Here is a 24,024-nt window from a genome sequence, read left to right as displayed (position 1 = left end):
GCAAAGCCTGCAGTATGTGCTGAAAACTGCCAAAAAACTCACCCTGATGGCCAATGTCCAGGCTCTAAGGGGGTGTCCTCCTGGCCATAAAGAATGTGGCCATGCATGCAGTTAACAGTGTTGATTTTACCGTTGATGTATGGGATGTTTTTCCTGTTTAACAAATAAATCACATACTTTAAGTCTCTTTATTTGATCATTTTATTCATTTGCCTGAAGAGTTTAATTTTATATTGCAGCAGCTGTTGCCCAAAGTGGTTCACAATAACTAAACACAAATAACAGTACGGGGGAAAAAAAAAAAACCTAGACAAGGTAATGCTCAAACACCCATCATGAAGATGCCCAGGAAGTCTTAAAAGATGTGCTTTTAACATTAAGTACATTTTTCACGTATCTGTACTTAATTAGAATCAATAGTGCATACTTTTGACTTTTACTTCGTTACTTTTTGCAGCAATTATTATACTTTCTACTCCACTACATTTCTACAACGTTTCTTTACATTTTCTGATCATTTTTCTACCCTGCCAAAACGCAAAAAAAAAAATCTCCATGTTTTCGGTGGTGAGCGTTCATGTAACATGTAAGGGTGGCGCTGTCAATAAAGCACCTAAAAGCAGTCAAAAGTTAAATATTTTTTTGTCACGTCTGTAACGCATGTGTAGCCTATTTGTGTCTGTAGACTGATATTTTTCTAATGTCTGGACTCCTTTATTAAGGAAGTATGGATATATAAACAGTTTCAATATGTAGCCTATTAAATGCATTTTCTGAGAATTTATATTTCAAGTTTTTACTGCAAATGTCACGACCATAATGCTGGGATTCCCCAATGTTAAAGAATTTATCCTCAGCTAGTTTTGTGGTGTAGGTCTATGTATTGTATAATGTTAACTTCAAATAAGGGGTGTGTCGCGATTCTGCCTTCTCACACCGTGACACAGGTTCGTGGATCTGAGTGTCGCGATTTTGGTTTCATATTGCATATTGTTAAAGTCCTAATTATTAGAGTATAGACATTAAGAGAATAAATTGTTATGCAAGTACTTTTACTTTTAATACTTAAAGTACATTTAAAATCAGGTACTTTTTACTTTTTACTTAAGTAGGGATTTTATTGTGGTACTTCTACTTTTACTAAAGTAAATTTGTCTCTGGTTATTTGTACTTTTACTTAAGTACTGAGATTCAGTAATTTCTCCACCACTGGTCCTATACTGAGGGCTTGTCTGGCAAACATTCTTTCTGGAAAATCATCCAAACACCTACTGCACTGAACAAACCCACTTCATCCATTAGCACCAAACCCATTTCAGTGCATTATCATGTACCTCATCCAAGCAACTATCATTTAATTCTGGATTACCCTGATAAATGTCAGCAGAATCCGTTCCTGGTCTTGATGGTCCCTGTGGCGCCCCATCAGGTTGAAGCTCGTAACGCCATCCGGAGCACGTGGGGGAATGAGAGCACAGTCCAGGGAAAAGCAGTGATGACTCTGTTCTTGGTGGGTTTGACTGGAGGATCCGACTCTGAAAAAGCTCAACAGCAACTGGAGGAAGAGAGCCGACAACACAGAGACTTACTGCAGAGCAACTTTGTGGACTCGTACTTCAACCTGACCATAAAGACAATGGTGATCATGGACTGGTTGGCCACTTGTTGCCCTCAAGCCAATTTCAGTATGAAGGTCGATTCTGACATGTACTTAAATCTGGAAAACTTGATGACTCTCCTATTGGCACCCAACACACCCAGACAGAACTACATCACTGGTTTTTTTGATGTAGAATCAGCATGTCATCAGAAACAAAACATCAAAATATTACGTCTCAGAGGAGCTGTACCCCGAACCGAAATACCCCACATATGTGCTGGGAGTAGGATATGTTTTCTCCAATGACCTTCCCAAAAAAATAGTTGAGGCTTCCAAGGACGTGAAGCACTTTAACAGAGGATGCATATGGGCACTTGTCTGAAATGGTTGGGCATTAAACCCTTCACGCGCACCAGATCCTTCCAAGTTTCTGACCTTTATGAAGGTCTTTCCAAGGTCATTACAACAATCGCTAGGTCACCGAAGCAGATAATCGAGTTCTGGCAAAGTGTTGCAAAAAATATCCAACTGACATTTTTGTCTTGATACCCCCTAAAACAAATTCATTTAGAAATTATAAACATGCTCAATTTAATGTGGTAAACTGAAGTCATTATGTGTTGCAATTTCAACTTATTTTTGTATAAATTTACACAAAAGGGGTCGTATTCACAAACCATTTTATCTTACCAGTCCGAATTTTTTGTGTGCGTTTTTCCGTATTTGTCATCCTATAAAATTCGTCACAAACAGAAACCTTGAAACACTGAGTCCGATGCCTATTAATTAACCCGTAGCGGAAAAATTCCTGTCCTCTCTTCATAAAAAGAGGGGGGGGGGAAGGAAATATTTGGTCCATCCCGAGTGATTCAAAGTTTACTTCACAGATGTCAGTGGCTCAGTTTGACACACATTAAAAAGACCACCAATTTCTGTGTACCAATTGATCTGATCAGTTCTGGATTTTGGCGTTCGCTTGTATATGGCTCTGAATTGACTTCTCAAAATGCTTGCTACAGATGCGAATCTGTAGCATGCATTTTGAGAGGGGTTTTGACAATTCAGAGCCACTGAATGATGAATACAAAAAAAACACCACCCAGACTCCTCATGCTCGGCTGGTTCCTATTCCCAGCCGGGAATACTTTGGTTTTAGGCTAAATTTCAAGCTTGGAGTCCTCAATCCCCTCGAACGGCATGCTAAATACCCTTATTTTACTCGTTAAGGGGAGAGCAGGGGCGAAAGTACCATTTTTTCAGAAAAACATAATTTGAAAAGATGATGTTTTAGACAGAGATATATTTTTGCTGTGGTCTGTCACTCACAAGTGTGGTCTATCAATACCTAATCCCAGATCTTTACCAATTAGGCTACTTTCGCCCCCGTTCTCCCCTACTCGGGCTAGAGCTGTAATCGGGCCTTAAAAGTTCGGCCCGAAAAGGCCCGAGCCCGACAAGTACATTTTGATTGACAGCTTTTTAAAAGCCCGAACCCGTTTACAGCCCGACTGTCCAAAAGGCCGTCTATCAGCAGTGATAAGAGTGTCGGAGAAAAGCGCGGACACGCGCTTCACACCGCGAGCCGGCACACGCACCACTCGGCGGAAAAGGGAGAGAAAGAAAAAAAGAGACTGCGCCGCACGCACACAGCAGCACCTTTGTCTTTCGTAAAAAAAAGAGTAATTTATACATTTTTTAACATCATTTATTCATGACTAACGGAGCTAGAGGCCACTTAGGAAGTTGTAACAAAGAAATAAAATAAGTCCTTCAGAGACCAGCCTCCATTTCACCTCCTCAAGATCCATTTTCACGCTAATCTAAACACATCACCTGACCGCTCATTTACCACGCAACCCGAAGCGCGAGCCCGAGCCCGGCCCGAGCCCGTGTAAAATAATAGAAATTAAGACCGAACCCGACCGAACCCGACCAAACCCGTCGGGTCCCGTCGGGTTCGGGCAAAGATCTTCAGCTCTAACTCGGGCATTATTTATTTATTAAAGATTTATTGGCATTTTTGCCTTTTTATTATGATAGGATAGTGAGTAGACAGAAAGCGAAGTGAAGTGGGAGAGAGAAAGCGGGGACGGGATCGGGAAAGGTCCTCGAGCCAGAACTCGAACTCGGCTCACCGAGCTGCCCACAAGCCAATCGGTGCAAATGATGGGAAATTCTTTTCAACTTGACTGCAATGTTTTATTCTTCATTATTCAACGCATGTTGCCTGTACATAAATGAACCTTTATGTTATGTTGTTGAGTTATGTTACACTATTGTTGCAGCTAGCGTTGCATTCAGAGGAAAAGAGTGGACGATAGAGTGAATCATCTTTAGCCATTCTTGGCATATTTATGTCCAAGCTACAGACACATCAGTCTCACGGTCTGACAGCCTTCAGTTTTTAACTACGGCAAATCAACCGGGACAAACATAATGACGCAAACGAGTCCTCTATAGCCTGCACCTTAGTGCCCCCCGTGGCATGAACATATGCACCATACAGAACAGTACAGCATTACATTACATAATATACAACTGAGGACATAATGAACATATTGTAACACCCCCACTTGTACTCAGGTTGCTATACTCTAAGCAAAAAGATAACAACAACCAAAAAACAAAAAGAACAAAAAAAAAAAAAAAACAGAATGAATGTGGACCCCTGTCATACACATATCAATCTCCAAAAAGAGCACCTGCAAACCTCTTCAGTTTCAACTTAATTACAGGTTTGGTCATTACATCAGCAATCATGTTATCAGTAGAAGATATCTACTGATTAGCAGATAGTTGTACATCAGTTGAACTTATGTGATCAGATAACTACTTGTAGTTATCTATACCTCCCAGTAACTGCTCTAGGTATAACCACTCCTGTATGGTTGAAGCCAGTGCCATATATTCCGCCTCACATATGGATAGCGCAACAGTAGGCTGCTTTCTAGTCTTCCACGAGACCAGGGAGCTGTTCTGACTAAGGCTCACACAGTATCCCGTGGTACTGCATCTGTCACTGTATATAAGACTTCTTTACTGCATCCTCAGTATACTCTAGCTTTTGCTCACAGGATGTTTCTCTGGTCCTACAGTCTTGCATATTAAAACGCTGTAGTATCTTGTTAGTGTACCTCTCCTGTGACATCTTTGCACACCCATCTGACTGACTGAAATCAATACCCAGAAAATGTTTGAGTTTGCCCAGATCTTTCATTTTAAACTTTTCTGCAAGCATCTCTTTCACCTTTTTCAGTCTCTCTTTATTGCTTGCTGCAATGATCAAGTCATCGACCCATATGATTATGATCATTTTCCTTCTATTGACTCTTTGGCATAAACACAGTGGTCGGCTGGGTTTTGTGTGAACCCATCCTCAGTTAGACAATCGTGCAAAACCCTATTCCAATTTCCCCCAGATTGTTTTAGACCATAAAGTGATATCTCTAACTTATAAACTATACCCTCTTTCTCTTGATAACCCTCTGGTGGATTGATGTAGATCTCATAGTCTATGGGAGCGTGCAAGTATGCTGTTTTCACGTCCATTTGGTGCAGGAGTAAATTCTCCTGTGCTGCTTCTGTAGCACCCCCCTTACACCCGTCAAGTCTGCTGTGAGTGAAAACGTCTCCCCATAGTCTACTCCCATTCTTTGTCTGTAACCCTTGGCCACAAACCGTGCTTTGTATTTGTCTTTTTCATCTACATCAGTCTTGATAGAGTAAACCCATCAACCCCCCACTGTTTTCTTGCCTATTGGCAGTGTTGTCGGCATACTTGCCAACCTTGAGACCTCAGAATTAGGGAGATATTCAAAATCTGGGGGGGGGGGGGGGGGGGACTCGAACTCATATATATCACACACACAAACGCAAAGAAATTGTACCCTAATTTGTACAATAACAACAACACTCCTCTACTAGGGGTTGCACGACTACTACTAGTCGATTTCTTATCAAAACGATAGTCGAGTTACTCGACTACTCGTGGTTCATGCTACTGTAAATGAAAAGACATGAAATAGCTGGATCTTATCAATAAACATTTATTAATTCATAGCCTAATGCAACAATTACATAGGTAAACTCTCAAAACATTATAATTATGACATTTCATTTTTAAATTTTCATGTAACAGTCTAAAGCTAAATAAATAGCTGTTCTTGCCTTTCATTTCAGACGTCTGCTTCTAGGGGCCGTTCACATATCGCGTCTTTTTCGCGCTCAAGGTCGTTATTTCAACCGTAGGCGCGCGGCCGCGGTGAGCACGCTCATAATGGAAGCAACGTGGTGCGCTAGTTTTTCCAGGCGGGTTTTTCCTTCTCATCTCCAGAAATATATCTAGTAGTAAAGCTAATGTAAGGGCTAGAAATCAATTAATCCTTTGCTGATACTTCTTCGTCGTCATCATGGAGAGCGCAGTTTGGTTGCATAGCAACGACAGACGCCATGGGAGCGCAAGCGTTTGGTCTGAAACGGCGCCCAGTGACGGATGGTGTAGCAATATTGTTGTCCGGGTGGAAATCGGGAGAAATTCGGGAGAAAGGTCGGTCCGGGAGATTTTCGGGAGGGGCTATGAAATTCGGGAGTCTCCCGGACAAATCGGGAGGGTTGGCATGTATGGTTGTCGGGGTAAAGGTTTTGTTCTCGTTCAAGGACTGGATTTCCTTATCCATGGCTTTTACCCATTCTTCTGAGTTAGCTGACTCAATTGCTCCCCCAAAAGTCTCTGGAATGCCACACACCGCTCTGCAGCAGTAGTCTACCATGATACGAACCCCATCACTATCACTGTGTTACGAGTTTCAGTTACGAAGTCATCTAAGTAACTCAGTGTTCTTCTTTCTCTAGTCGGATACCTCCTGCTCTCGGGTTCACCACTTGTCACACTCTGTTGTGTTTGATTATGGTCACTAGACCTCGTTACTGCACCTGGACTATCACTATGTGCACTTCTCACACTGTCATAGCCATCACTTGGTTCTGGCTCACCTGTCTGTCTGTTTTTCTACCGCTGCCTTGCTCACAAACTTCACTAGCCTGTGTTTTTGTACTTTGTTCGTATCTGGATGATACACCAAATACGCCGGGCTGTTCTTGTCATAACCTACAAAACGCCCCCGGTCACATCTGGAATCAAGTTTTCCCTTGTCCTGTTTGTACGTGTAGCATACAGACCCAAACTTTTGCATTTTAGATACATTAGGCTTCTTGTCTGTCAGCAACCCATAAGGAGTCTGCCCTGTACGCCAGTTAAAGCACCTGTTGCATATAATTGCTGCTGTTTGTACTGCGTTAGTGCCATAGCTGCTTTGGTAGTACACTTTCAACTATCATGCACCTATCCATCTCAAAAAGAGTACGCCAACCCCTCAGTTCCGTTCTGGTGTAGGGAATACGGAGCTGACGTGTCTGATTTTGTTTTTCCTCATCAGTGCTTGAAAATCACCGCACATAAACTCTGTTCCGTTGTCGGATCTGATGCACCTCACATTCCCGTAAGGGGATGCATCTGCTAGGAACTTTTCCGTAGCCTGTACTGTGTCACTTTTCTTCTTTAGAAAATATACAAAAACACTGCGCTCGAGTAATCGTCAGTAAATGACTGCACATATTTGTAACCATCTATCAACTCTGTGGCTACTGGACCTGCGAGGTCTGTGTGTACCATCTGTAAGGGAGCCTTTGCTCTGGTATCAGGGTCCCTATTTCTGGTTTGGGCAAAATTCCCTGAATACACACCTCACACTCTTGTTCGGGTCTGCCTGTTTTGCCCTTGATCTGCATACCTTCAACAACATTCTGCAACTTAAGAACATCGTCATAGTTACAGTGGTCTAATATCTCGTGCCATATCTGTATGTCGTGACATGCATTACACTTATCATTAGACTCAGCTTCAGTATGCAAATAATACAGCCTGCCATATACGTGAATGTTAAATCTGGTACCGTCTCTGGTTATAAGGGCGTCTTTATCTTCTTTAAAGACAACCGTAGCCCCACTTGTGGTCGCTGCCTTCACTGAGAAGATGCTTTGGGGGTACGACGGTACGAACAAAGCATCTTTCAGCACAGCCTTGCGTCGCTGTCCTCCGCTGTCGATGAGGGAAACCTCAGCATTTCCCCTCCGCTGAGCGACTCCGCTGCACCGGGTGCCGTTTGCCAGCTCAACACTGTGCGTTTCTGGCCTGAACACGCAGTCGAAACTCTTGAACATGGTTATGTCCGTGATGATATGACAGGTAGCCCCCGTGTCCACCATCAGACCCCTCTCCTGGATGCCGCTGGGTACCGGCCCCTCCGTCTCTCATCTTGAACATGTAGTCCTCGGCATCTTCTGAGGCTTTACTCGCACCATCCTTTTTGTCCTTACTGCCCTTGTCCTTAAGCCTACACGGGGCATCTTTGTGTGTGTCACTTCTGCAGAGACTACACCATGTTTTCTGTCGACATCCTTTCGCTCGGTGGCCTTTGGTGCCGCACTTGAAGCACACCATCTCTGTGTCGTCCTTGATCCAGCCACATGCGCTCATCTTGGCGGGCCGCCGTCCGGTTTTCCCTTGAGTCTTCATCGCACTGTCGCTCGACTCAGCTGCTTTTATCTTCTCTGTCTCTTCAAAACTACGTAGTTTAGTCTTGAATTCTGCAAACGGGATTTTATCGTCTGTATGTGCCACATGTATTGCGAATGGCTTAAAACTCTCAGGCAATCCCTTTAAGACCATAGCCACTAGCAGTCCATCTCCTAACGTTTCACCTGCGTTCCGCAGTGCTGTGATGGCGGTTTCTGCTCTGATGATATAGTCCATTACACTTTCATCGTTTGCCTTCTGAAGCGATGTCAACGTGGTGTACAAGTTGATTATACGGGGCTTTCCCCTCCCTGCATAATACTCTCTCAATATTTCCAGAGCTTTTTGTTGGGCGCATCCCTCATAACTAATGAGAGACTTTTGTCATCTAACAGTAAAATCAACAATGCATATGATAAATATGCAAAGCCCTGATAAATGAAAATGTCCCAACATTTTGGTCTCCCAAAGCTCATACTTAGTCTCATCTCCATCGAACGTCAGTCGAGGAAACCTGCACGTCCTTCGTTGTTCCGTCATGTTAGCTTGCTCTTTTTCTTAGCTAGCAGTACAGAACAGTACAGCATTACATTACATAATATACAACTGAGGACATAATGAGCATATTTTAACATATGTCATCGCAGATTAAAATCTATAAATTAAAATATTTATTGCATTTATGAAGAAAAGGCTTAGCACCCAAGGCTCTATCACCACTAGTGGAAAACGAAACCATATCCGTACCAGCTGGCTCGGAATGAAACGGTTAAGCGAAGAGAACGAGAAGTATGAAATACACCGGTGACGCAAGAGTTGCACTTGTCTTTGATTTCAAAGGTAAAATGCAGACAACAAAATCCTTTTTACCAAATGCATGACAGAAATGTGTGCACTTAATTATGTTCTTATACATTTTTTAAAATATTATTTTTATTCATGCTAATATGTGGATGTGGATTAGATTAGATTAGATTAGATTAGATTAGATTAGGCCTACTATTTTTTGAAAAAGCACTTGTTAACTGTTGAGAATGTTCTCTAGGCTTGTAATCAAAAATAGCCTAGGACATCTGTACATTTGTTTGTTGCAATTGAGACGTTTACATTTGCTTGTTGGGGTAGGCTTATATTGCTATAACTGACAAAGTTTCCCATTTGTATTAGCATAATTTCACAAGTTATATGGTTAATAAAATCTTTAAAAAAAATATTACATTATTGAATTCCCCTAATAAAAAGTCAATTGAGTAAGACGGTGTAAAAGGTGTGAGTGTGGATTAGTAATTTGGCACCTTGGTATGAAGGAGAAAAATGTTGGCCCTCGTCACTATCGAAGTTGCCCATCCCTGGTGTACAGTGTCTTTGGGCGGATTGCTGAGGCAATAGCCATTTTTGGGATTGTTTGTGATTTGGTTTTGGTGACTTAGAAGTCTTCTTGACTACCCATATGTGTTTTACAGCATCAGTAGAACCTTCTGTGTTTTAATGTGAAAAAGTTCTTTCTCCACTTAGTTGAATACAATTTTTGCTTTTCTGAATATATTGAAATTGAAAGTATAATAGTATAATTACAGATTGAGAATTTAAAATGTCATCTATTCTCAGAGAAGAGTGTGTGTGTGTGTGTGTGTGTGTGTGTGTGTGTGTGTGTGTGTGAGTGTGTATGTGCAGTTTATGGAAGTATGGGAATAAACACAATAGCCAACAAGTGCCTACACAATAGCCTACAATTTTTGTGACTTTCAAAGAAATGTATAAAATGAGATTACATCAAATCAGTCTCAAGTGAATTATAAGTACTCATGTACGATAAGTTTTGGTTACTTCATTTTTTCAAAGCAGAGGGTTTCCTCAATTTAAGTAGACAGAACTCAGGAAAAACTTGTTAGTTTTAAGTTAAGAAGATTGACATTTTTAAGTAATTGCAACTTAATTAGGTTAAGATAGTTCAACTTGGAACTGTCAAGTTCACATAACAATTTTATTAGTCATTTTAAGGTTTCTTTTTCATTTTTTTTTTTTTTTTTTTTTTCAACTGATCACTTTTTACAGTGAACTTTTCACAGATCTAGAAGCTGGTTTTAGTGCTAAAATGCTTTATGAAATACTCTTGGAGCAAAATTTCCTAAAATTAGGACTGACGTGGCCATTATTTTTAAGAGTTTCTCCAAAACCTGCAAGCTAGGAGCAACAGCTTTAAGGTGTTTTGTGAATACAGCGCCTGATATGCAAAAAAAAGAAAAAAAAAAAAAATGTGCAGAACTATCATTCAGTCTTCCCCAAGATCTGCTTCATGATTCTATTAAATCAAGAGTAAATAAACCTGAATTTATTGGAAGGTGTGCATTAAAATGTGCCTAAACACAGTTAACTATATAATTATTTCTCTGCTTCATGTGTAGGCTACACTTTGTGTGCAATAAAACATTTACATTCAAAACAGTTTAGTTTGAGACTAAGTGTAGCAATATGTTTTTAGTCATTGTTCTATTATCAATAATTGTTCTTTTCTTTTTCTTTCTTTCTTTCTTTCTTTAAACCAAATTTTAGTTTTATTCGTTGTCTTGAAAAATTCATTAGGAAATGCTTTTCAACCTTCGTTGTGTCAGAGCGCCGCCCTGCTGGCCAGAATCTGCTGCTGTCACTCATTGAAGCATTGCCAGATTGAACCACTAGATGGCGATACTAAAACGGTTTGATAACAAGTAGCAGTATATTATTATATAATATAATTAGTGCTGTCAATCAATAAAAAAAAAAAAGAATTAATCACACATTTTTCCTGTAATTAATCATGATTAATCATCAACTTAAAGACAGTATATTTTAAATATTTGTTGAAATGGCATCTTTTTATGAATGAATGCCAGTATCACTACTAATAGCTACTGTACTGATGTCTATATGATTGTTTTTTTTAAACATTAATTATAGACATTCAACATTTCAGTATAATTGAAAGCTATCAATTTCAACATTTATTAGGCTTTAAAAAATAACATATTTTAATTAAAGTGAACTTAAAACAATATTCAGATAAACCCATGATAAGTAATGTCATATTTACCTGTGGCCTTCCTATCTATACACATACAGAAATTTAATGAAGTTATCAAACACTTTACAGTCTTAACAGCATAAATTTTAAATTAAATAAAAATCAATCCTTATTAAAGCTATAGTTCATTTTCTCTGTTACCTTTGATCTTTGATTAACATTGATGACAGACATCACAGCAACTGGTTTATCCCCTTTTCTCACAACTCTTCAAGTTTATTTAAGACGTTATTTAACTAATTTAAGACTGAGTGTAGGCTACTTGAGAAAATCGGCTGCTGGATGAAAAAAAACGGATGCTGCGTTAATTGCGGTAAATATTTTGAACACGTTAAACTGGAAAAAGTTAAACTAATTTTGACAGCCCTATATATGCCTAATATAATATAATATGGCTAAACAAAATAAAAATAAATAAATAATAATAATAAAAAACACTTTAAAGTGTAATTCTCGCCAAAATGCAATCTACCCGAGACGAACTTTCGTTTAAAAGCATAATTAGAATGGAAACGCCACTTTTAAGTTTGACCGTATTTTCGTTTTCGGTCAAATTGTCTTTTGAATGGGAGCGCTAGGGGCACTACAGTGATAGCATCAAAAATCGCTATTTATGAAACTTTGCTCGAAGTAGGCCTATCACCAGGGGCTCATGAACCAGAGCATGGATAACATTGTTTGTGTACACAGATTTTACTAAAAAGAAAGATTTTGAACAGCTGTTTCCGCCGGCATTCTGACAGTCAAAAATAGTTGATCTGCGAATGTAAATGAACTGACTCTGAATTTTAGAATTGCTTCTTATATGAGCATCCTTTTTCAAATACAAGGTCAATATTGATTTTCACTAACGACAAAACAACAAATTATCCGTGAATGTATAGGAACTAAGCTTTAGGAGCTTTCCATCTTTAGGCTACTCTCCTCCCTGTTACGTCGCATTCGGAGATCGACTATTTTAAGACTTTATTGCTCAGCGTCGTGCCTAACAACGCCCCTTAGCTGTTCTAAATCCACGATTAAACACGGCTTCAGGCGGCTTGCTTAAATTTATCTTACCAATTGGTGGCACTGTATAGCCTACCATGTGGCTTTGCTGCATGAAAGCACTGCTCTATCCCTAAACAAAAGGTCACACCCACTTCAGCCCCTCATTTCATTGAACAGACATGTCAGGTATATTTAAAATATATAGGCCTACATTTTAAAAATAATTAAAGTGGCGGGCTTAGGTCCAAAAACGTAATTGGTTGCATAGGCAACACCATGTCATAGCGTCCAGTTAGGTTTTTCATACAAATTTAGCCAAATTACCTTGGTCCTTCCTTACCTTGGAAATTCATAATCTGTCAAGTCAAGCGCCAAACCCTATTTATTGTTAATAAGTAATAATTATTGTCAATAATTTATTGAATTTCTTATTAAAATTGACAGAATTTGAGAGGTTATTTGTTTCATATGAAAAGTAACCTGCTCTGTCTTGTCTGTCGGTGTCAGTGTGAAGAAGCAGAAGAAGCGTGTGAAAAGTGTTAATTGCGTGAGTCGCACGCTTGGGCAGCCCTGACACAACATGAAATGTGGTTTACTTCTCTGATCGCTTAGACAGATAAAAGCACACCTCTTCTCAATATGCTGCACGAAAGATTAGATTTAAAACAAACTGTTAGACTATATCCTGGTGCCAGGATCCCAACGCCCTGTTCCAAATGTTGATAATAGCCTAGCCTATATTGTAAATAGCAGGTAAGAAATGTAGGCTATCTTATTTCTTTAATGTTCTTCTTCCGCCTCCTTTCCGGTGTCATTTGAAGGAGTCATTTTTGGATTTACATATGGTTCTCCTTTCATAAAAACTTCACCTGACTGGTTCACCCAACTGAAACCTGTTTCACAATAGCCTATCTGGCGCTTAGTGAGAAATGTGAGTTTCTGGTGAGCCCGATCTCATTAAAGTGCGTATCTATAGCACGAATGATATTTCTCGTATCATTTATACGCCAAAACGAGTTTTTGCGTACACATGATACGCAGTTTTCGTGTGCATATGATACGCACTTTATGGCGTGTAATACGCACGCCCTCCTCACCCCTAATCCTACCCAAGGGGTTTACAGTGCGTATCATTTGAACGCAAAAACTCTTTTTGGCGTATAAATGATACGAGAAATATCATTCGTGCTATAGATACGCACTGGTTCGAGGGCACGATGAGTGAATAGGCATAGGGTAGAGTGGGGCACGACGTAACACATTTTGACTCAATTTGTGTAAATCTACGTAGGGTTCAAAGTATTTATTTCCCCCCACATTAAATTCACACACGTAAACACAATTATGTGGTTTTGTTTTATTAATACAGTGTATAGGCTACTTCGTTAGGCTACTAAGTTCTTTCTTGATATACCCCGAAAGAATGGAAGTGAAATGTGACAGCATGCCCCATCGGTGTTGTAACATGTGAAGGGCACATTGTATCATGACCATGTGACAGCTTAATATGCTATCTGATCTAATAAAATATATAGCCTATATACAAGACAAACTACAATATTTTCTCAATAAAATACAGTTATTAACTTTTTCATTTTTTAATAATTAGGCCTGAAAATAAACACATGTTTGAGTTTGACAACGAACACGCCGGAAAACACTAGGCTATACAACACAGTTCAAAACATAAAGATAATTAATAATTAATGAACATTGACTCTCAGTCTTTATTCACCTTTTTCTCATGTTTTCTCAATAGAATTCATAAAAGTATAGAATAAAATGGCAACAGGGGCTCACTGTAAAGCAACTGCGCAACTGATTTAAACGCGGCTATAGTGTCTTCTGCTAGTTAGCGAAGCATTAAAGAACAATATCAACTGATAAATAACATATTGGAGATTAAAATAATATCAGATTTGTCTAATTTTAAATAAACAAAAAATAGAGATGAAAAATTAACATAAGTAAGAGATTTACTTTTGCTATGGTTAAATAAATGTTCAGTGATTTCTTCCAAAGATTTCTGAATTTTGGCGCAATTTATTCTATAATAGAATAAATTGCGCCAAAATTCAGAAATCTTTGGAAGAATTTCTATAGTTTTGATATGGCAACTACACTAGTAAATACACTTTTACTTTTAAATACAAGTTTCGTCATGCTAGCATGTGTGTAAGTATTTAAAACAAGTGTGTTACAACTAGCCCCGCGTTACGTTGTGCGCCGCTCTCCAACCATCATAAAAAAGATGGACTTTGTTCTTAAAAAATATATATTCTAAATCAAAACACAAAAATATCGAAATAATACATATTAGCGGACTGGGGCACGCCACAGACAGGCACATTCACTACTTACATTTGTGCACAGCAGTAGCCTACTACTGAATGTAACATTTAAAGGGCGCTTTTACACTTGGTTCGATTGCCTGTTCCGAACCCGAGTTCGACGCGGCGCGTAATCGTGTTGCTTGGTAACCGCTATGAATGAAAAGGCGTCAAAATGGATAGATGGATATGGATATAAATTGATATAAATGGCTCGCTTCACATTTGCTCTTGTTTTTTAAACTTTTGGTTTTGTCTTCAAAGAAAATATACAGAAACACACTTGCGTCTGTCTGCCGCAAAGTATAGCCTACTAAAATCGTTCCAAAGACAGCGGGCTGTCCTCCGCAGACAATTTTTGCGGAGGCAAGCAGAAATCATCTCTGCTTGACGAAAATCCCACTTTTCGGTAAGTGTATACTTCAGAAGATATTGAAGACACACCACAAGATAATAGATGATACCTGCGCACAGAAGTGATTTAAAGGAGAACTCCGGTCAATTTTAACATTGAGCTCATTTTTTTGTAAATTTGGAGTGCTGTCAGTACAGAGAACAACGACAAAAATCGGTGTTGCCTACACCGTGTTATCCTCTTTTTAAAATTTGCACCCTGTTGACTTCAATGGGGCAAGTTTTAAACCTGCTTTTAGCCTCTTAAAGCTACACTGTGTTATTTTTACCCCCATCTAGCGGTGAAATTGTATATGACTACCCAGTGAATATTAGTTTCTGTTCCTCTCAATTCCAAGGGCGTTTTAACTCCTACGGTGGCCGTATTATTCCAAGATTAACATGGCTTCCAGTTATCACTTCGTCCATGACAATAATAAACAATACGTCTAAAATGAATAAAACTACAGGACAGATGTCAGGAGGTAAACGTCACCCTTGGAATCGGCTATCCCAGCATAATCAGATTAGGCTAACGTTACAATGTGTACAAAGTAAAAGCAATTAGAAATAACTAAAATTTACAGTGTCCTTTTTTTATATAGCTTAAAAAATTGCGCCTTTAAAACTATTCATTACCTGTGATCCGTCGCAGCACATATTTATGTTACAAGGTAAACAATACTTTTTCACCATTGACGCGAGGATGAAGTTATACTAGAGGTCGATCTGGCGTTATGCACAACCATGCTATGGTTAGACAAGCAACTGTAAAACTTAGAATTTACACAAATGAATTACAACAGGCTGAATTACCTGTCGAGAAGAAAGCAGGCAACCTCGGCGTCCGTTTTAAAATCTTTTCTCCTCATGAGCTCTTTCCATCTGGGAAAAGTTACTCCAATATTGACTATGGTCTTGCTGATTTGTCTGTCGCGTTGACGTTTTCATTCTCTCTTTCAAATGTGAGCACGCACGCACACACACACACACATCACACTATCTTTCAAATCTGCCGGCACTCGCGAGCTCGCGAGTAATCTCCCCCTCGCATTCGTCACGGTGTCACTGAGTGAAAAACGCAAAAGGCGAAGCTTGAATTTACAGGCATGTCCCTCTTTGGCTAATGTAGTTTCAAGATGGAGGGGCAACATGGCGACCGGCATTCAAACCCCTCACCCGTATGTACTTTCAATGGCAGATTATAAACTTACGAGAATACTTTATTACTTGAAAGAAGTAAATATACATTAATGAGCACATATATTTTTGAAAGAACTAAGTGTTTTTTGCTAAGAATCAACTAAAAAAGTTACACAGTGTAGCTTTAACATCCTTGATGTGTCATTACAAGTGCACAGCCATGTGAGTGATTCCTTCAGAGTCAACACGCGGTGAACCTGACTGCAGTAGATGTGCAAGATATGAATAAAAATTATAAAATTTCAGCCAGCGCACATACCTGTATTTACATCCTGTTTTCGGCTGAAGTCCACAGTAGTCGATTGTCGAGTTCGGGCGCATGATCGTACGTACTAAACCTATGCGCGTGAACTCGACAATCGACTACTGTGGACTTCAGCCGAAAACAGGATGTAAATACAGGTATGTGCGCTGGCTGAAATTTTATCATTTTTATCCATATCTTTCACATCTACTGCGCCGAGATGCGCCTGCTCCAGCACCACTACTTTGCTGTAGGGGGATATAATCCGATGGCAAGGACAGAATCCACCCTTTTTAAGCGGACTCGAGTACGGTTCGCGGGTGCGCACCCGAGTTCGGAAAACAGCGTTCACAACATCAAAACTAACCGAACTCTGATGTCATTCGAACCCGGGTGCGCACCAAAAGTGCTAGAAAGCGCCCTTAATGTAGGCTATGTGACCGGCAAACAGTGCTTACTATATACTTTTTAAAGAGCACACGTTTATACCAAATTTACACTGCAGTAAAAAGTAAAGAAAAATAATCTGAGGATGTTGTGCTGTCTGTTTATGCCGTTTGTCTGCTGACCCAAAGTACATTTGTGTGTCAATGTTTTTTTTTTTCCTACCTCTACCAAAGTCCTCACTATCTCTGCTAGCTAGGCCTATAGCATCCTTCCTCACAGAACTGGTATTGGAAGACCAGGGGTCTCTGGCTGTACTGATTCCAGCAACATATAGTTAATGAACACAATATAGGATGTAAACATTGCAGCAAAATGTGTGTGTGTGTGTGTGACACATGCACAGGTTCCTCCTAATAGTTAATTAGAGCCAGTTTTAAGAAACTGGCAGTAAATGTGTCAGGGACCAGCAACATTCTAGTTTGGAATGGGACCAGGAACTGAACTGTCTGCACTGGGTCCAGCAACATTCTAGTTTTGAATAGATGAACAAATGATTCAGACAAGGGAGAACATAAGTAAGCCAATGGCTTATAATACCTCATCTAACTATTGCTATGAGTGCCTGTAATAGAAACCTATGTTCCACCCTATCTAAGGATTAATTACATACTGTAACCTATATTCAATGTTTTATGTAAGGGGTAATGTACATCCAGCCGGATGTTGATCCGGGCCACATCTGGAACATGTGGATTCAATGCGTTCCAGATGTGGGCCGGATCTGGGCCGACACTATGTTGCTGTCTGCGCCACGACAGGGTGATGAGGATCCCGACACGAAGCGGGTAATAGCTATATTCCCAGTTTGAATAACTGTTTTGTTTTTCATGATACTGAAATAACCAATGTTAACTCTTTTTTAGCGCAATTTTCCACCGGACAAAATTGCGATTGTTAACTCATGATTTCTGTTCTGTCTGTGCGCACCAATCTTGTACTTCTATCTACTCCTCAACCAGACCACCTAGAGACTTCGGGTTTTCGGCATTATGTTAAGAAAGGTCTAATCTCGGGAACGCACAAAAAAAACAAAAAAAAAAATAAAAAAAAAATACAGGAAAAGATTTACTATCTCTTAGTGTTGTGATCCCATGAGGTCAGAAAATTGCGCTAAAACACTCACCGAGTTTTTATTACTTGTTTTTCTAATCCGTAAAAAGCAACAAACAAATTATTAGCAGTTCTTAGCTTGGTCCTTTTTCCCCACCAAAAAACGTTGTTGACTTAATAATCATCATTACAATTTCAAGAGCAATAATCAACCATAATGATTTTGTCATGATATTGCAGCTTCACCCCTATAATGACGATGGGCCCTATCTTGCACCCAGCACAATTGACCCTTCGCAAAGACCCGCCCCCCTTAGTTACTGTCGCTATGCCCGACAAGCTACGCTGCTCTCACGCACACACCATGTTCTCACCTATGGTTCTCAAGCAGTGAAAAATACATTGCGGAGCAGAGAGGACACTGACAACACGCTGACAGACAGGACAGACCAGGTTACTTTTCGGTTACTTTTGATATTAAACATATTAAACAAAGTCTCACCTTTCAAATTTGGTAATTTTTTAAAAGAAATTTAAACGATACATACCGTTTTGTGGCTCTTAAATGTGTCTGACAGATCGCTGTAGAGCATCAGTTAAAGCTGCTCGTGAACCGATCATCTCTTCCTTCTAGTTCATTTATAGCATCAAATAAACATGAATGAACATAAGAAGGATTGTTGTTTTAACCGCGGAAAGACGTCAGTACACTCCGTTTTTCAAGTTCAAATCCTCCCATGTTAATCTGCTATCTCTCCTGACTGCTTTGTCGGACAAAATGGCGGATGGCGGATTATGATTGGTTAGATCGCCTGTCAATCAAGCTCCCTGCGAAGGGTCAATTGACTTTGTACACTGACGCATGTATCATTCCTATTTTGCACCTGACGCACAGCAGACTTTTCCCTCCACAGACGCACGTCGGTAAATTAGGAAATGAACTTGCGCTCTCGGGGGCGGTTCAGTGAAAAGAGGAGGCGTGTTCCGGCGCAAACGTTCCCTGGTGCTATTTTGCAGTTCCAGAAAACTATTCCGTCACAGACCAGGAAAAACCTAGTCTAAAGTCAGTGTCGCGTTATTCAGATGCTATTTTAAAGGTCACATGCTTGGCCATAATGTAGCGTGTGCACAACGTGCATACACTTTGCTTCTCTCATCTACACAGATGCAGCAGTTCCCATTTTTGCAAACCATACATAATTACAAGGAAAAATATTACCACACGAGGGAAATCATTGTGATGTCCATGAAGATGTGAAAAAAATAGGCATAAATCTAGCTTACACATTTACCCAAATTATTCAAGCTAATTGTAGTAATGACGGATCAAACCTGTTTGAACAATAGTGGGAAGACACATAGGTACATAAGGACACCTGACAAAGTGTCTTATACGGCCCTGACGAGAACATCGGTCTCCTCGGCTGTGAACCGCTGCTGGTGTGCGCCTGCCAAATCCGCCGTTATAATAGCAATCCGCCGTTGGAGCAAGCGCGCCTGCTTTGAAAGGGAATGTGAGATGATGCTCTGATTGGTTTATTTCACGTTACGCCCAAACCACACGAGTAATGTAGCTACTTCAGACCAACCCATTTTAGATTTGCGTCAGGCGCCCACAAAGTTACTTCCGTTTCATGTCTGATACTTGCGTTTCAGATTGTTAAAATAGGGCCCTTTATGTTTATAGGCTATTCACCTTATGCAAGAGATTCATCCCAAACACCCTAACTGGGCTCAGGTGCACAGGGTGTTTGGGATGTGTACACCTTCTTTGTATTTTTTTTTCTTAAATACACATAAATGCCATGTCAGATGCAGCTTCTGTTCCACCTTTGCAGTGTAAAAATGGCTTTACTTAATGCTTGAATGTTTTCATTTGTAACAGTCTGCAGAACTGTGATTGATTAAAGTAACTGGTTAAATTAAGGTATTTGAACAACACAGATACGCAGATTCATGTAGATTTAATAAGGTCATTATAAAAACTGTCCCCTAAAAATGCTTGAAAATTAAATGTGTGTATGCTATATGTAAAGGCCTATATATTTATATCTACCGTTCCCGCCCCAAAATTCCCACCCCAATTCTGCTGATTTCAATCTTTTCCGCCGTCTGGGTTTAAGGAGAACAAAGCTGGACAGGGTGTGACAGGAGCGCAGTGGACGTTCTGGTTGAGTAGGAAATATGTGAATCATGAAGGTTCATGTTTGTTAAGGGAGAGGGTAATTGGTTGGTTGACAATGTATTATTTTTGTCAAGTTATTCAGTCACTTCTGAGGGGGCCGTTTCTGATTTGGTTGATCATGGAGAGGAAACCATTGGTCATAATCTTAATGGCAGAGTGGTCAATATTAAAACTGCCCTACAGCTCATTTGACTTAATTCTATTAAATAATTATTTCAAGCTGTTTTGGAACAAAATGGTTTATTGTTACATTTGCAAATATTTAATTACTATATGTAAGAACTTTGTTTCTCACAATAATTTGAGCTTGAATGGAATGGTTGAGCCTGCCTACAGCAACTTAAGCCGCGTTTCCACCGACATTACATGGAACAATTTGTCCCAGTAACTTTTTTTCCAGGAACCAACAAAAAGTAAACCATCTCTTGATCTTACCATTTTAAAGTCAACATAAAATTATATTTGCAACCCACTTTACTTCTGTAATGTGATACATTTCTAAAATGAGAAGGATACAATGGAAAAAAAGATAATTAAGATGTGTTGGTAAAGTAAATGTCTTCCTCCTAAACATCTTCCTTGTGATTGGTCTTTTGGTTATTATCTTAGAATTACAGCAAACCACCTGCGGTTAGATTAATTGCTCAGCGTTATTTTTGCATCTCAAAATACAAATATTTTGTTAAAAACCTGTCAGGTATTCCATGAAAAGTTGTCAGGTACAGTATATGGTATAGCCCATGAAATAACCATGGTGAGAAAAACAGAATGGAAGAGGTAAGTTCACTCCTATGATCATTTTTATTATTATTTTTATCATTAAATTATGCTTTTAATGCAGAATATTTATTTATATTTATATATGTATTCAAGATTATAATAGAAATACAAAGGTCATTCCATGTCAACTCAAGGACCTTGAAAATGAAGATTTCAAAAGGAAAGTTTAAGAATGAGAATGCTGAAGGATATTAAGATATCTTGAATACTTTTAGAGTTACAGGCTTGACAGCTTTGGAAAATAAATATTTATGGCACTATGTTCTATGCAGTTGAGCTGATAGAAAAACACAAGATGCATTTCTAGTTTCAACATTATTTGTTCTTCAGATATTAATTTGATTTCAAAAGAAAAGGGTATCAGCTGCATGCAAACCCACATTTGTTTTTTGGCCACTGAAATTGTGTATAATTTACTAATTTACTCTCGGAGCCGCATTAAGATCTCCATATCTCTGGGATTGATCCATCAACCGTCATTTAAAACACCCTCTACAAAATAGTGGATTACTCAGTAAATATACATCTGTGACATTTAATATTTTGGCTTTCATCACTATTTATGTTTGTCTTAGTACAGACATTTTTTTAACAAAATCAAAAAATTGAGCTGGGGAAGTTTCCGAAGTTTGGTTGATTTGACACGGAATGACCCACAAGTGTGTAACTAGTTCAGAATTCTGAAGTCATAAAGTATGAATGAAGTTATACTTTATAATTTCCAAATAAATACATTGCTGATTTGGTCTTTCATGGAAAATATTTTCTGTTTCTTTTTCTTTCTTAGACACAATCTGGCTCGGATTAAAAGAGAGCTCATTCTCCTGCTTACAATGGCATTATCATTTTCTGCCCTCCTTTACATCTACCATTTCTCTGTCAAACCTTCTATGCCTCCTGAAACTGGGTTTGATGGTGTTGTAAATCAGATACGCTCCTATTATATAATGGCTTGTGGTCGTTCTGGCAATGACAATCAAAATACAGCTACAGCACCCACTGTGACCAAACGTGTTTCACTGCATTATCATGTAGCTCATCCAAGCAACTATCATTTCATCCTGGACGAACCCGATAAATGCAGTCAGTGGGATCCGTTCCTGGTCTTGATGGTCCCTGTGGCGCCCCATCAGGTAGAAGCTCGTAACGCCATCCGGAACACGTGGGGGAGTGAGAGCACAGTCCAGGGAAAAGCAGTGATGACTCTGTTCTTGGTGGGTTTGACTGGAGGATCCGACTCTGAAAAAGCTCAACAGCAACTGGAGGAAGAGAGCCGACAACACAGAGACTTACTGCAGAGCAACTTTGTGGACTCGTACTTCAACCTGACCATAAAGACAATGGTGATCATGGACTGGTTGGCCACTTGTTGCCCTCAAGCTACTTATGCTATGAAGATCGATACTGACATGTACCTAAACCTGGAAAACCTGATGACTCTCCTATTGGCACCCAACACACCCAGACAGAACTACATCACTGGAGTGGTGTTGTGGGACCGGCCCGTTGTCAGAAACAAAAACTCAAAATGGTACGTGTCAGAGGAGCTGTACCCCGAACCGAAATACCCCACTTACCTGCTGGGAACAGGATATGTTTTCTCTAATGACCTGCCAGAAAAAATGGTGGAAATTTCCAAGGAAGTAAAGGCCTTCAACATTGAAGACGCATATGTGGGCGCTTGTCTGAAACATTTGGGCATTGCACCCTCATCCCCCCCAGACCCTTCACAGTTTAGAATCTATATGGGACAATATAATCGAGAAGATTTTCTCAGGATCATTTCAATAGTCGTGGGATCCCCACAGCAGATAATGGATGTCTGGAAGGACGTAAAGAGTTCCAGATAAAAAGAATATGACCAGAAACAAACAAAAATGAAAAATACAGATTAAAGGTTGTTTTTTTTTAAATATGTTGATTGTCTACATTTTACAATTGTCTACATTGTCTACAATGTACAGTATTGCACTTACAATGGAAGTCAATAGGGCGAGCCATTGTGGAGGGATTAAAATCTTTAAATACTGAATACTGACAGAAACCTGGAATGTGAAGGTCATTTTTTTGTTCAAGCACTTCTTTTGTTCTTTGAATAAATTTCTGTTTGAGATAGTTGAACTTTCTAGTTTGCAGATACTCAAGTCATGTCCATGGTTGCTAACCGAATCTTTTACATCTGTCTCTTGTAAACAAGTACAAGTCTTGTGGCAAGTTTAAGTCTTGTGGCTATACTTTTGAACCAGTATGTATTAAAACGTTCTGGTGCTTCATCCACTGAAAATGCATTTTTTATAAATTTTGGGTTAAGTAAAACATTTTTTTTTTTTTTGTGGTAAATGACAGCATGTCATAGATGAGTTAATAGAGGATGAACAGTAACATTCCTTAATGCCTGTCACGGTTTGGGTTTTCTTGTCACGTGATCGTTGTCATGGGGTGAATCCGGCCAATCGTGGAACAGCTGTGTCGTCATCAGCCCTCGTGCAGCCGCTCTTGAGAAGCTGCGCTGGCTGAGTTCTCCGGCTACTCTCGAATTGCTCTCGCTGTACTTTGATGGCATACGTCACAGTCACGTGGCGTCGGCGCTGTATCAAGTCGGACACAATTTATAACCGGCATGCACTGCTCCAAGTCAGCTGCCGATCGGTCTGCGCAGAGCTGCATGAAGTCGAACAAGATTAGCATAATAGAAGAATGAGCAGAATGTAGAATGTAGCAGAATATCCATCAAGTCTTGTAGGTTGCAAGGTGGAGCGACGTGCAACGTGGATTGAATTTGTTGGTCCAGAACATCCCACACATGCTTAATGAACATCCCACACATCTTCTGATGAAGCAGGAAAAGAAAAATATTTATTTCTCTTGTTTATGTTTTATCATTTAATAAAATCTAACCAATCATATCTTATGAAATCATACAGTTTGTTGTTTTTATTATTAATATCATCTGACATGTATGTTTAATGCTCTTTTCACCTATTATCCTTGATGTCTCTATATGTAGTTGACTTGAGTTGACCTTTTGTTCTTTAGTTTAGGTCTAAAGTTTCCAGTAGACAGACCACAGTGAAACAAATGTTTATTTTAAATATCATGTCTGCAGAAGAAACATCTAGCATGTAGAGGAAAGGGTACAATAGCAGCTACTTTTAGATAAGGTGTAT

The 24,024-nt window shown here is 39.5% G+C and overlaps 1 pseudogene across 1 annotated transcript; it reads left to right on the top strand.

Moving 5' to 3' along the window:
* Window positions 1–335: 335 nt before the first annotated feature.
* On the top strand, window positions 336–22,707 carry LOC307169595 (annotated as a pseudogene). Its single transcript has 4 exons — window positions 336–352; window positions 1,303–2,108; window positions 5,188–5,215; window positions 21,645–22,707. The product of its transcript is annotated as an uncharacterized misc_RNA (transcript).
* Window positions 22,708–24,024: the final 1,317 nt, after the last annotated feature.

The sequence above is a fragment of the Squalius cephalus genome (assembly GCF_949319135.1).
Source record: "Squalius cephalus genome assembly, chromosome: 13".
NCBI lineage: Eukaryota > Metazoa > Chordata > Actinopteri > Cypriniformes > Leuciscidae > Squalius > Squalius cephalus.
The sequence above is the reverse complement of the archived record's forward strand: the minus strand, read 5'-3'. Positions and strand labels throughout refer to the sequence as shown.